This window comes from Balearica regulorum, chromosome 5 (genome assembly GCF_011004875.1).
Source record: "Balearica regulorum gibbericeps isolate bBalReg1 chromosome 5, bBalReg1.pri, whole genome shotgun sequence".
NCBI lineage: Eukaryota > Metazoa > Chordata > Aves > Gruiformes > Gruidae > Balearica > Balearica regulorum.
The window spans coordinates 39,590,339-39,604,298 of record NC_046188.1 but is presented as its reverse complement, the minus strand read 5'-3'; the positions used below and the strand labels follow the sequence as shown (position 1 = coordinate 39,604,298).

General features: G+C 43.7%; 1 protein-coding gene across 3 annotated transcripts in view; it reads right to left on the bottom strand.

Moving 5' to 3' along the window:
• The window catches only part of RGS6 (regulator of G protein signaling 6), a 293,290-nt gene extending 291,186 nt beyond the window's left edge, over window positions 1-2,104 (bottom strand). Inside the window, exon 1 of one of the 3 annotated variants that reach the window (XM_075754298.1) lies at window positions 1,791-2,104. The gene's annotated coding sequence lies outside the window, so the exon portion shown is untranslated. The remainder of the gene's footprint in view (window positions 1-1,790) is intronic. The other 2 variants (XM_075754296.1, XM_075754297.1) reach the window with 2 other exon arrangements.
• Window positions 2,105-13,960: the final 11,856 nt, after the last annotated feature.

Sequence of the window (13,960 nt, the reverse complement as noted above, 5' to 3'; positions counted from 1 at the left end):
CTCTTCAACATCTGACCTCTTTTTAAAGCAGAGTTACAAGGAAGTATAGTGAAAGTGTTCCCAGTCAGCTGGTGAGAAAGTATTATGGATCATAACCACACAGCAAACAATTGCTAGATCTTCCAATCTGCAAGATTAGGATAAATCTGGCATTCAAAAAAAAATTTTTAAAAAGAGAAAGAAATGGATGATAGCAAACATATACAACCTTCCCTTTCAAAATAAACCCAAATTGACCTTGAAGAATGTTTATGATGATAGCAAATGCCTTAAATCCCCAAAGCTTTGAACTACAGTTAACCTCTTTCACTATGTTCTTCAGCAAGCAATTACAAATAACACTATACCTTTACAAAGCGCTTTTCACACTCACAGCTCTCAAAGCACTTCCCACAGAAACACACAAACACAAATGAAACGTAGCTTTCTCTGGGGTGGGAAGCCACTGATGTACAGCTTAACACGCCAACACAAAGGTGAGTTTTACAGTACAGCTTTATTTATCAAAGACAGATTTTCCTGCTTGCCTATCCCTACACACTGGCAGTCAGCAGATAAAAAACAATCATACATATCCATAATCTTGAATTTCAGGGAAGTGTTGGGAAGTGCCACACTGCTCTGTAGTACGCAGCCTACAATTGGGATGCCATTCTGGCAAGCCCCCCAACTTACCCCGGCTGTCCCAGCGAGGGCCGTGTCCGGCAGCGAGAGCAGCGCTGGTGCAGATGGGACGACAAGATCAGAGCCACAGGCGTAGCCAGCTCCTCGGAGCAGCAGCCCTGACTGCTATTATGTCTATACTATACAAGCGGCAGCATGCCGGTATCTATACAAAAAACTCCATCTTCCTCAGGAAAAAAAAAACCTTGAAGCTCCTTGCTGGCCCCGCAACCTATTTCTCTATTTATGCTGTCGCAGCTAGTGACTAAGGAGATGCTTTTAGTGTCACAGGAGATTAAGGCTCTTGGAGGAGAGTGCCTGGCAGCTTCACTCTCACACACCGATTTGTCTTCATGCAAACACACTTTGTCGGCAAATGAAAGTGTATTATTGCCACATACTACCGAAGCGAAACAGTTTCCAAGTTTTCCCACGGGGCACCAGATTCCTCTTCAAACCGTACCCCAGTACTTGCTCCCCCTCATCCTTCTCCAAGGCCTCCCCCAAAAAAGCTCTGCGGTTGCAGAGCACCACACCTTGCCCTGCGTCCCCACCGAGCCCCGGCTCCCCAGGCACAGCCCGTGTACCTGCTGGGACACCGCATCCCCTAAACCCCAACCGAGCCCCGAGAAGAGAAGGCACCCCCGCACCGCCCGGGCAGAGCCGAGGCGCCTCCAGCGACCCGGGCTGCGACCCGAGACCGGGCCCCCTTTCCCGGGAGGGCGAACAGCAGCGGCGGCGCCCTCGGGGGTCCGGCCCGGCCCGGGAAGGGGCACAGCCTCCCCCGCCCGCCCAGCGGCGCGGGCCAGTACACACACACACACACACAGAGATATATATATAGATATATATATAGATAAAAATAAAAACCACACGCACCGCCTTGCATCTGTCCGGTACTACCAACTCGGGGCAAAGTCCCCCCTCGGGGCCGCCCGGGCAGCCCCCTCCCGCCGGGCCGGGGCTCTGGGGCTCCGCTCTCCACAGAGGAACCGGGACGGGGACTTGGCTGCGGGGGCAGAGCCGAGCGACAACCGCTCCGCCAAACAAACGCGTATAGAGAGGAAAATAACGGCGCGGGGGGCGCAGCCCCTGCCCCAGCCCTGAGCGCAGCCCACTCCCATTACCTTAGCAACCGCGCCGCCGCCGTCCCCTGCCGCCCCCCGCTTCGCCTCTCCTCAGGGACGGGGGTGGCCCCGCACCATGCCGTGAGCCTGCGGGCGGGGCCGGCGGTTTCCCCGGGGCTCTTCTCCGCGCCTCTTCCAAAAATCTCTCGCTCTCCTCAGCGCCCCTCAGGCTGCGGCGGGGACGGCGGCGAGGGCGATCCTGCCTGCGGAGCGCCGCTGGCACACCGCGCCCCCCCCCACACACCCCTCCGCCTTGGCCGGCCCCTCGCTGCCGCCGCCGCCGCCCGACCCTCCGCCCAGCCCGCGCCGGGCGGGCGGTGGCCCGGGCGGGGCCGCGGGGACGGTGACGGCCCCGGCCCCGCCGCAGCAGCAGCGCCCGCTGCGGGCAGCCCGGGCACACCTCCCCCGCCCGGCACCGGCACCGGGAGAAGACGCTTTCCCCCGTTTTTGAGCCTATCGCCCTTTGCCGGTGGCGCAGGGAAACTTCAGCCCCCTTCCCCGCGCCCCCCCATCCCGCCACCTCGGCTGCTTCTGGGCGACTTAGCGCAGCTCTGAAGAAAGACAAGGAGCCGAGGACAGGCCTTACATCTACCTGGCACTCTGATTTATGTGTTGTATTGCACTGTTAAGGTGTTAAGCAAAATTCTTCCACCTGTAACCACGAAAGCCTTATTTCTGGGTCGTGCTCCTCGAACACTCAGGATGTCACAGCTAAAGCCTGGGGTCACGAGGAACCCAGGACTCAGCCCACCACTGTCGGTCGTAACAGGCACCACAGCTTAAACAAAATTGCTGCTGTTAGCTAGGATGAGTTTCCATACATTAATTAGATGTGCAAAGTAGCTTGGATACTTCCTGTGGATATTCTCCACCAATTTCTCTATTGGACGGAATAAGATTTTTATTCCTTTCCTTTTCCTCCAGAAGGCAAGTTAAGCCCACCTCCCCCAAAACTGGCCCTCAGGTCTAAGAGCTATGCTGGAAAGCACTGGGCCAGACCCCTGACAGCAGCCATCCGCGCCCGTCTCTGTCCCGAAATTTTCTGCGTTTCCAAGGTTTGGTTTCCACACATCAGACTTATTTTTGAAGTTGAAACTCTTCACAGCAGGGCTGCCAGCTCCACAGAGGAAAGGTTACTTTACCAACTTACATACCCTGTCTTAAAGGCCCCGGTGCAGTGTCCATATTCCTCCCTTTCCTAGCACTCCAGAGATTTACCTCATTTAGATGTTATCAAAACCAGGTTTGTGTTTCGTAAGCCTGCTGATCAACACTAAAAAACATCTTGTGCAGGGATGTCCTGTTATGTTATGGTTGTGGCGTGCCTAGCACATTGACTTTCTGGTGATGACTTCTACACAAAACTGCTTCAATAATTGAAATGATAAGTTCTGCAGGAAAAAATTATGTCAGGTGCAACTCTGCATCACTTCCATTTCTACTGGATCTATATCTCCATCTTTGCAATTCTTGACTACTCCTTCCTTAGTCTTGCAAATGCCGGGTTCCAGCCTGCTCAGCTTGCCCGTGCTCGCTTCTTATACAAGGTCCTTCATCTTCACAGATGATGCATTTATTTCCTTGTCACACTCAAAACTGCATCTTAGTGGCAAAATTCTGGCGTTGTGCCTCATGTGAGCTCATTGACCCTTACTGGACTTCCCAGGGTGTTGTTTCAATTGATTTGATTCAGATTTCAGCCGTAGGCACTTAAAACCTTCTGCAGCAGGTTAAAAACCTTCTGATCTTGGTGGACCTTCCCTGATTTTGTCGTTCAATGAGATTGCACTTCTGAAACAACACAGGATATTTTTTGGATACTTATTTGAAATAAAATTAATCTAAAAATATTTCCATTTATATCCAGTTTGAATTTAAACTACTTGTTGTCATTCCCTTCAGATGAACCTACGCATGTTATATATTGTTTGCCACACAAAGTTTTCTGACAAAGGAAGGAGAGTGACTGCCTATGAAACAGAATAGGTTTTTTGCAGATATTTTCTCAGCAAAGCATTTCAAATCGGTAGTTTTATCAAGTTATGCTGGAGTGTGACTTCATGTAACACCAAGGATGAAATATTTCAGTGTCTTGTATCAGGTCCCTTCTAGACAGTTTTTATTCTGTTCTTTATTCACCTCTGTTCTACACAGTCTTTATTCTCCCAGCTGCCTCAAGGAGTGTACGTGCAGTTCTAACAGGTCTAAGTGCTTAAATTTATCAGGTTAACTCAGGCTAAAATGCAAGTTCTATAGAAATGTCATTTTCAAAATACAGGATTGACAGAAAATAGTTCACATGTGTATTAACATTGCAGTTCAAAGAAATTGTGAATATGTTTCCTGGCAGTGTTTCCAGGCCGAGTATTACTGTACTATGGCAGCACGTGATGCTGAGAAAGGAAGCTGACTGGAAACATTAAAGTAAAAGTGACCACTGTGGTTTTTTTAATCATGCTCAACAGAAGAAATTGTAACCAAAAATTACAAATAAAAGGAAAGGTGTATGATAAATGAAAATAGTTTAAATGGTATTTTTGGTTTAGATAATATTTCATGTCTTATTTCCACATTTTAAACTATAATTAAATTAATCTTTATCTAGTGGGGTCTCTGAAGTAACAACTATTCTTTGGTCCCTTGAAGTAATAACTGCTTTAAATAAAAATGGCATAGCAACATTTTTTAATTTCATGCATTAACTACTAAAATAAATGATACATAATTAAAACCAAAATAAACCAAGGTAGGTTTCTACTTGCACTGATCCTTATGCCGAAAACAATGTAGTCAGACTTGGTTCATCACAGAGATCATTCCTCAGTTTAACCTCTTTCCCAGCGGGAGAGTCCAGTGGTTTGATGAGTATGATTAGAGATGCAGGACCAGTTCCGTTTAGATCAGTGGGACATCTCGAGTTGATGTAGAACTAAGCACGTACAGAAATGTTTGCGGAAAAAGACCTTCCATCTGCAACGCTTTGTTATGCTCAGTAAGTACTGGGGACGAACGAGTGGCGAGGCACTGCTGCATATTTTTCCAGCCAGGAGGGCAGAGTTTTGTCATCCCCTCTCTGCTGTACTTTGTGATGAGATCTTGAAGCCAGAAGAGACCACCATGGTCCGCACCAGGTATAGAACATCAGCTATCAGTAATAATACATCATTAAAACCGAAAGAAGCCAAGCTTGATTTTCATTGACATTTACACTGAAAATATTTGGTCAGCTTTACTTTATCATAGAGACCAATTTGAATGACCAAAACACACCTTTTAAAAAGTTATCCTATCTTTTACTGAAGACTGCAGCAGGAGAAAACTTCCCCCACACCTAGTAATACTCTCCTAAGGTTGTATTATCCTCATGCTGTAAAGGGGTCATTTTATCATGCAACTTTCAACCGCTACATATAGCAGCTATGACACCAGAGTTACGCGTCCTCACGGGGCCCGTGCTAACTCTCTTACTCACAGCTCAGCAGTGGGAGCCTGCAGGGTATTTCAAGAGCTTCTTCACATGGTGAAGGGAGGCAGAGCACAGCGTGTTCTCCTGTGAACACCTGAAAAAAAGGAGGAGAAGGTATGGCTAACTTTCTGCCAGTACTATCCCCCTCTCCCGGTGCTTGAAGAAAACTCTGAAGAGCAGAAGCCGGTACAGCTGCGGTGGTTGCGTTGCTCTGAGGTAGGGCCAGTGATTTCCTCTCAGTTTGCAAACCAACGGCATTGTTGAGCCGATGACTAAGTGTTACCCCATGGCACTAACTTCATAAATATTCAATAGTCGTTAATTACAAGAAAAAATGGAGCTGCTGGCTCGGGGGGGGGGGGGGGGGGGGGGGGGGGTGCCAAGATGTCACTAAACTGGTGCGTTTTCCCCATGAAGGCAGTAAAGCGGAGTAAATGCCTTTCTCTGGCTAAGTGCATGAAAAAAGCAAAGAGGTTTTCAGAGTTGTTCCAGGTAGGTTCTATTTTTCAGAAAATGTTTAATTTAACAGTGACCTAGTTTTACAACAGCTTTCAGTGTCTTGGCTTTTCTTATCTCCTGCGTCTTAGCCTGCATCATTAGAACAACAGAGCAATAGGCTTTACAGACATTGTTAAAGCAAACTAAATAAGACCTTAGCTGGTGGATTAATTCTTCTCTCCTATTTTGTTTCAGGCAGTCGCTATGGCACAGTTTGTTTGTAGTTTTAAGGAGGTTTTAGCACATCTTTTATGTCACATATTGTACATTTTTTTTTTAAATGTCAGCTCAAAGCCCTTTGCTTATTTCATGGTACATTTTTGAGTATCAGGCTGTGGCAGCAGTCTTAAATTCCTCAGCCTTTTTACAGAAGGATCCTTTGTTTTGTAAACACTTGATTAACTGTATGGAATTGATGGCTAGATTGACTAGCAAATTTGGAAGTTTACAAGCAGTACAGACTCATGCTAGCATTCAGTGGGAGCAAGTTGTGGGGTGCTGTTAATTTTGCTTACCTTACTTCACCTACCTGAAGGAAAAAGTTATTCTGCATCTCATCATTATAACCGATAACTGGCAGATGAAGTGATGTTTGCTCTCTCTTTTGCTGTGCACTGCATACAGTAGTCTCAACTGCTGTTTCATAGTACCCCTCTGTGATTCCTAGCTTGTCTTTATGGAAGTATACTTTAAAAATTCCTAATATTCTGTTGCATGTGCTATGTTCCATATGGATTCAGAAGAAAAAGGAAACAATTTAAAAAAAAAGTGGTTTCTTTCAGCCATGCAGCCCCAAAACACATTAGGTCTGCAGAAAAATGGCTCTTCTTTCCACCTGCATCTCAGAGACTCTCAGGAAATGTTGTCGTTGGAGAGTCAAGTATGGGGAGCCTTGCTGGGCTGAGTCCTTCCTGCATACCCCTGGGTAGAGGGAAAGCCGGCGCAGGAGATGCTGCCACGTCTGCCAGGTTGGTACGAGCGTGAGTGCTTTCTCTACAGGGAGAACTCTCCCGTGGGGATCTCTGCCCACAAGAGGTTTCCTTTGATCCATGTTAACGTGTTTTGCAGAAATTGAACATGTCAGGCTGAAGAACGCAGGTAAGGTATACTGGCAGTTTCTGAGCCATGAGTTAAACAGCATCAAGCCAAACATATACTTCTACAGCTACAAGGATCACGCAAGCTAAAAGAACCAAGACAACTTAATAGGAGCCGTTCAGAGCCAGCGTGCACTGGCCTTGTTGAGCTTCACTGAATTCCTCCCTTTGTGCAAAGGGATTTCAGCTGTCTTTGCAAACGTGAAATTTGTGTCTGCTCTAATGCTTCTTAAATTTCGCGTGACTCCTGGCAAACTTCTAAGTAAGTAAGTGACTTGTTACCATCAGGAAAAAAAGAAAAAAACACGGCGATGAATTTCAGGCATGGAGGAACTTGTGCCTTGAATCTAGGGAAATCACAAACCCAAAAATATTGAGAATAAGGGGGTTTTTTTTATAAAGCTAAAAATATCAGAACAGCATTAGTAACATTCCCTCTGTTCAATTTTATGGATAAAGAACACTGCAGGAAAGCAAAATTCACAGTCTTTGCAAATACACCTGGGACAGTCTAGAAGACCTTGTTTGCTGGAAGTATTAAACAGAGGTTTGTATAAGCAGCTTTGCCTCACACTGTCTTACCTGGAGTCCCAAAATGGACCAAGAGCAATACAACTAATCAGAAGGGGAAAGATTCAGTTTCCTCAATATTCTAGTTCTTGCACAAGCATAGCAGAGGCATCCGTTTCTCTCCTGCCTTGGAAATGTCTCATCTGAACAAATCGGAGCACTGGCTGAACGAGGACATTAGCATTCTCATTCTTTCCTCTGCTAAAGGCAAGACTTTAGAGGGGATTTTAGGTTTTCCTATAATAGCTAGGAATCTGCTAAGATCTCTTCACCACTTCTTTCACTTCACCAGTTCAGTTCCTTGATATCTAACGATGTTTCTTCTTTTCTGTCCTTTAGTCAAGAACAGTCTTCTGCCAAGACTCCATCCATCTGATCTGAACTTGTAAAGTTTTCCCAGACCAGGTAAAAGCCTCCACTTCTGCCATGTTGAGTGTCCAAATATTATGAAAGCTCGTGGCACTAAGTGGCAGCAATGTGTGAATTCCTGTAGAATTCAGGCTTTCTCCAGTCAGCCTTTACCTGCTGGACTGGAAAAGGTGCACGAGGAATACTTACTTTGAGTAAATCACATCATCCTCGGCTATTTTCTTCTACGATACTGGAGAAGTTTCCTTTGGATGTTTTTTTCTGTTTGAAATAATAGGTTTTATGATGATTAATTACATAAGCTGTGATGGGAGCTGCTGCTCAGTGGGAATGAGGAGCCTGAAGTGTGGAGGAAGGCATGAAATGTGTTTAAAAAAACCCCTTAAAACTAGCAAGATACAGTATGTGCCTTTCATAGCTCTGATCATGCTGTTAGTATGCTATATTCCTCTCTCGCCACTATTTATCTGTGTCTTATTAAACTATGCATTTGCCACAGCAGAAACTATATCATCTCTTGGTTTTGAAAAAGCATTTAACATATGGAAGAAACTGCAAACATCACCATAAAACATGTTTCTTTTCTGTACTTGGATGATTTATAGTACCCACCAACACAGTTCAAGTATCGAAACGCATGTCTGTATATCTCTATATATGCACTTTGTGTACACACACATTTTTTTATATATAAAATCTTTTCTCTAATAGTTACAAAAAAACTGCAGGGTGTTGATGATTTATCTAAATCACAAGGTGCCACTTCTCCCTCTTTGGTTAGTTTATGTAGCTAAACATCACAGTGCATTTTCTGGTTTTGGCAGAGGAGTTTAACATTTGACATTTGCTTTTGGTGAATATTCAGTTATTTAATTTTGTGGCTTGTTTGTTTTTTGATATTTTTTTTCTTTTTTTATTAACAGCAGTAAAGCCTGAGCAGTCAAACATTTCTACAATTTGAATAAGAAAAGTCCCTAAAACTGACTTTCAAATTCAAGTGACTATTAATGGATTACTTTTCAATTATTGTTCCAGCTTGTCTGCTGCTGAGAAAAAGTACTGCATACGAAGGAGATCTGGCTGAGTGGGGGGTCAGTTGTGCACCACTCACTAAAATGAGTGGGAGGTGGGAGGCAGAAGGACTCAGAAAACAGCTATTAGCCTAGGAAACCTGATTTTTCTAGGCTCTTGCTAGAGACAGTGGGTAGATACAGCTGGAGATTCAAAGCTAGAGCATAACCACAGGTGCTCAGAGCTGTGCCAGAAAGAATTTTTCTTTCTCTCTGCTGAGCACAAGATGACCGTAAGGAGAGGTTTGCTTCGCTGAACTGCAGTTAGTCTTCCCTAAATTCATGAATCTCGCTTGACTACAAAGCCAGGAATCCAGGTGCTGGTTTTGCAAATCTCATCAGTGTGAAATACGGGTGGATCCCTGGGCTCAGTTCTGGTCTCCTCTTCTACCTCTCTGGCCAGAAGAACTCCACCAGCAGCTCTCTCCTTGAAACGCGCTCCTTACTTCAATACTCAGCCTGCTAAGCTATGATAACAGACTGATGCAGCCCAATTCAATTAAAACACACTTCAAACTGTTCTGCTCTGTTCAACTGGAACATGAGAACAACACACTTGCACAATGTATAATTCAAAATAATGCATAGGATCTACTTTAAAAAACATGGGTTTCATTATTCTTTTCTAATTATCCAAGAAACTGCTTCAGATCTGCATTACCACTAACAACTCCACAAATCTTAAAAGATGTAATACACTTCATGCCAGGATCTCAAAGAGTGTTATAAATGCTAATGAAACAGGGAGTCTTCAAATCCACTTGCAGGTAAATAGCTATGGCAGGCATGGTTGAAATTCTGCCATTCTTCAACTGCTTGGGCTGAAACATTTCATTTTATGGACTGGCACAAGGCTGGCTTCTTTTTTTTTTTTTTTTTTTTTTTTTTTAGTGTTTCAGCAAAACCAGTTTAACTTGCTCCAAGGAGATTTGATGAAAAAAGGCTTTTGCCCATGTGAAATATATTCTTATAACTGAATATGCCCATGTTTTGAGACTATTGTTAAACATGTATCAGAAAGACGGGTTTTGGTGACAAGGATATGCCATTCTGTGAAAATCTGCCCAAATTTTGACAAGTTATAAAGTCTGAAAATTTCAACTTGTTCCTGCTTGCATTCTTAGTGATTGAAGGCTAAATTTCCCAGGAGCTGATCGCAGTGATGTATATTCAGAACAGTAGAGTTAATTTTAACTAAACATGTAAATTACTCAGTGAGGTGGTTTTTTTCTGCTTCTTGTTATCATATGGTAGCACAGAAGGGGACTGAAAATTGCTGAGTCTGTCCCACTGCTCAAGGTAGGCTCAACTATGTCTAAGTTACTCCTGACAAGTCCTTGAAGACATTCAGTGTTGGAGATGCCATAGACACTCCAGGAAATTTAGTCTAGCGTGTAGAGAAACACTATCTGTACAAAGTTTCATCCTAATATTGAAGATGAATCTCTCTTGTTAAAATTGGAGCCCATTATTTCTTGTCCTCCATCGTGGATGTAGAAAGCAAATTATCACTGTTCTCTTCGGACCAGAATTTCACGGTTTTTAAGACTTTCACTGATTTTTCTGTATCAGATTAGACAGCATTATTTATTTCTTTTTCCTTACAGCTTGTATTTTCCATGTCTCACCATTCTGATTACCTTCCTCTGGACCATCTCCAGCAGCTCCACATTTTGCTTTTGTCCACAAGTGCACACACTGCCCTCGCTGACTCCTCACTGGTGCCGAACAGAGCGCTCTGAGCCTGCACAGACAGCCCAGCGTGGCATCCCCCTTTTTTGCACTAGCCCAGCGTTATTGCCTCCTGTTCAATTAGTGGTCTAGGATTCCTGCTAAATATTTTCCCACAGAATCGCTGTGAAAACAGCTCTTTGCTGTCCTGTGTTTCTGCAGTTCCTTGTTCCTGTCTAAATGTAGCTCTTATTCATGTTGAATGCTACCCACATTTTTCAGATCGTATCTGCAATTTATCAAGATCACTGAATTTTAATCGTGGCTGCTAACATACTTGCAGTCTCTTGCTGCTTGAAATTATCTGCAAATTTAATAATGATTCTCTTTGTGTCATCATCCAGCTCATTAATGAATTTAATGAATACTACCAGACCTAGAGCAATCCTCTGTGGAACCTCATGAAACTCATCCTTACGTTTTGACAATGAAATACCTATAACTGCTGTTTGAGTGTGGTCTGCTAATGCCACTCAGCATCGCATTTTCAGTACAAATATTTAGATGTTATCTTCTGCAAAATAGTTGTTTAAAAATAATTCTTTTTTTTTTTCTTTTTGCTAGGAAATTCTTTTATTAAAATATTAATGGGACTCAGACTTCAAAGGAGATTGAGCAGAGATGAAGCAAATTTCATGTTTCATTCAAATACTTAATTGTGGGAAATATCTTGGGGTGCACTTTTATTAGCATTCACAGAAGGTAGTCACTCTCTTAGATACTGCCTGTCTCTCATTGTCCTCCCTTCCAGAAAGGTTTCTCAGATTTTAGCTCAGCAGCTGATGGCAGTAACACACAGGAAAGCACAAATATTGAAACATGGAGAAAGAAAGTCTTTAATACTCCATTGGACCACCTCACTTTGAATAAAATCTTTGTATTTGCAGTGACTTAGAGACCTTATGTTACAATTTTGCTCCTTTGAACCCCATATCATGCAAAGGAATAGTACCCTCCATGACAGTTAGAACATATTTAGAAAAGGCCCACAGATCAGCTCATGTGGCTATGAGCTATGATCTACCCACACATGCTAAAAAAACAGAGCTCTCTTCACTCTGTTATCATCAGCCGGTCCTCCTCATCCTTTCAGAATACGAAGGGAAGTCTCTCTTCCTAGATGCTCAAGCATTCAGTTTTTGGAATGATCAGAAAAACACAAAAGTATTTCCAGTGTCTCTCCCTCTTGAGCGGGCTAAGTCTTCCTTGCTTCTGCATGTCTGTTGCATGGACTTTCCAAACTGAATAGTTCTAAGCAAAATACCAAGAAGCAAACGTGGAGCAACCACCTTTGGAGATCTAGCCTTGCTAGGAGCTCAGACATCACCTTGAAATGACAATCAAGCTTCTGTTCTTTATTAGATCTCATGCTTTTGTTTTGCTTTGTAGCTCTGAAAGCTCTCAATGAAGATGAAACTTTTACCCTCCTGTCCACATCTGCAAGGAGCTGCAGCCTCCAACAACCAGTCCAGCAGGATGCAAGTTCAGTATCTAACAGGTACCTGCTACCAAAATGCTCTCTCCCAGGTCGCAGCCACACATCCCCCACACTTCCATCAGATCAATTTAGTGGCCATGTGGCTACAGGACGGGTTGATTTGGCTGGCAGATCTGATGGAAAACAAAGGCAACAAATGAAGATGACTCTGCAGCTGGAACAGGGGGGGCAAGACTGCCTTTGAAAACGGCTACTGGTTTTTAGCTCATTTTAGATGCAACACAAACTGTTACCTCTGCCTTCTCCCTGCATATTTATCTATCTCCTTCCTACCCTCTAGCATTCACGCATAAGCCCCTGCCCACATGTTTTAGGTTGTCTGGTTTTAATTATTTTCAGCAGTTTTCATTTTTAATCTACAGTTTAAAATCCTATGCTCCATGACAAAACACAGCCTCACTCTTCCCTGACTTCCCTGGCAGTGCATCTTTTTAAAAACAGACGACACACTCAGTTGGTCTTTGCTAGACCAGTGTGTATGTTCATCTTCCAGTCAATTTCACAGTAATTTAGATTATCAGAAATTAATTCCAAACGAAGCTAAAAATACTCTGATCATTCTCCAGCTCAGTCTTGAAGGACCATATTGTCTGATGGGGATGGTGCATGGATCCAGGCAATAGGACTGCTCTCCTACACAAAGTGACTGATTCACCTTATGACCTGCCCTGGGCAAAAAGTTAGGTCCTCCTCTAAGACAATGTCCCAAGACTTCCTCTATGGTCACCAGGGGACAAGTAATTCACCTATTTTAGATACAGATTTGATGATGGGATGTGTTGCCCTCTGGAGCTGACACCATCTCTTCCTTCTTTTGGGGAGGGCCTGGTCAACTGGCTCAGACCAGCTGTTAAAGGGTGGGAGCTGGGGGACAGGAAACTCAGATGCTGGATTTAGTCAGAAGGGACTTGTTTTGGCAAAGCACTCTGAACTCTTATGGAAGTTTTGGGTAAACCATTAGCCTTGAGGATTGTTTCCTAAACCTGAGGAGAAACTAAGCATGGAAAAAAGTGAGCTGCACTTAATTCTTGGGGGTTAATGCTTCTTTTTTGACATTTAATGACCTATCCTGTTACATATTTGTAAAGGAAAGTGGTGAAAATTACAAAAGAAAATGCAAAAATATCCTAATATTGCAACATCTTTACAGATGCCATGTAGGGGATCTGAAGAAATCCAATTGCAGCCACTGTTAAAATGAGATCATAAGACCAGCAGATCAACAGTTTTCATACACAGAAATGCAAACTGCTACACTAGGAAAAAGTAGGACCAACTTCAACGTTGGCTGCAGAGATAGCAGCCTTAGTCTGTCAGGAATATCAAGCAATTTTTCTCTGTGACTGACCCTGCAGATGAAAATTTTCAGTGCTGGTACACTGCATTGCTAGCTACAACAGCAGGGCCGTCAGGAGAAACTCCTGAAAAGGAAACTGATAACCACAAAGAAAATGTGAGAGAGTATCAAAACCCCACTTCTTAATCCTTCTGACCCCTTCACTTGCTGCCTTAGACCATCCTATCATGGTCTTGATATAATCCACTGTAGAGAAACATCTCCCTAGTTTTCATGCGATTGTCTTAAAGCTGTTTTTCTCCCCACTGCAGTGATGCAACCCTGGATATGCACCGGCATTTTTAAAAAGTTTCCTATGCAGATATTCAAGGTTTAGCTATTGCAGTTTAAGAAGAAAAGTTTGGCAAAATTTTAACAGACTGCCTTATCAGGGAGTTTCAAATAGCTGGAAATTACCTGGTTTTAATATAGCAGCTAGACCCATCTCCACATTTTTGATGCAAGCCAGATTCAGGTTCTAAGTAGCCTTAGGCAGGGAAAAATATGGGGGGGCAGGGGGCTATAGAGGCCACGC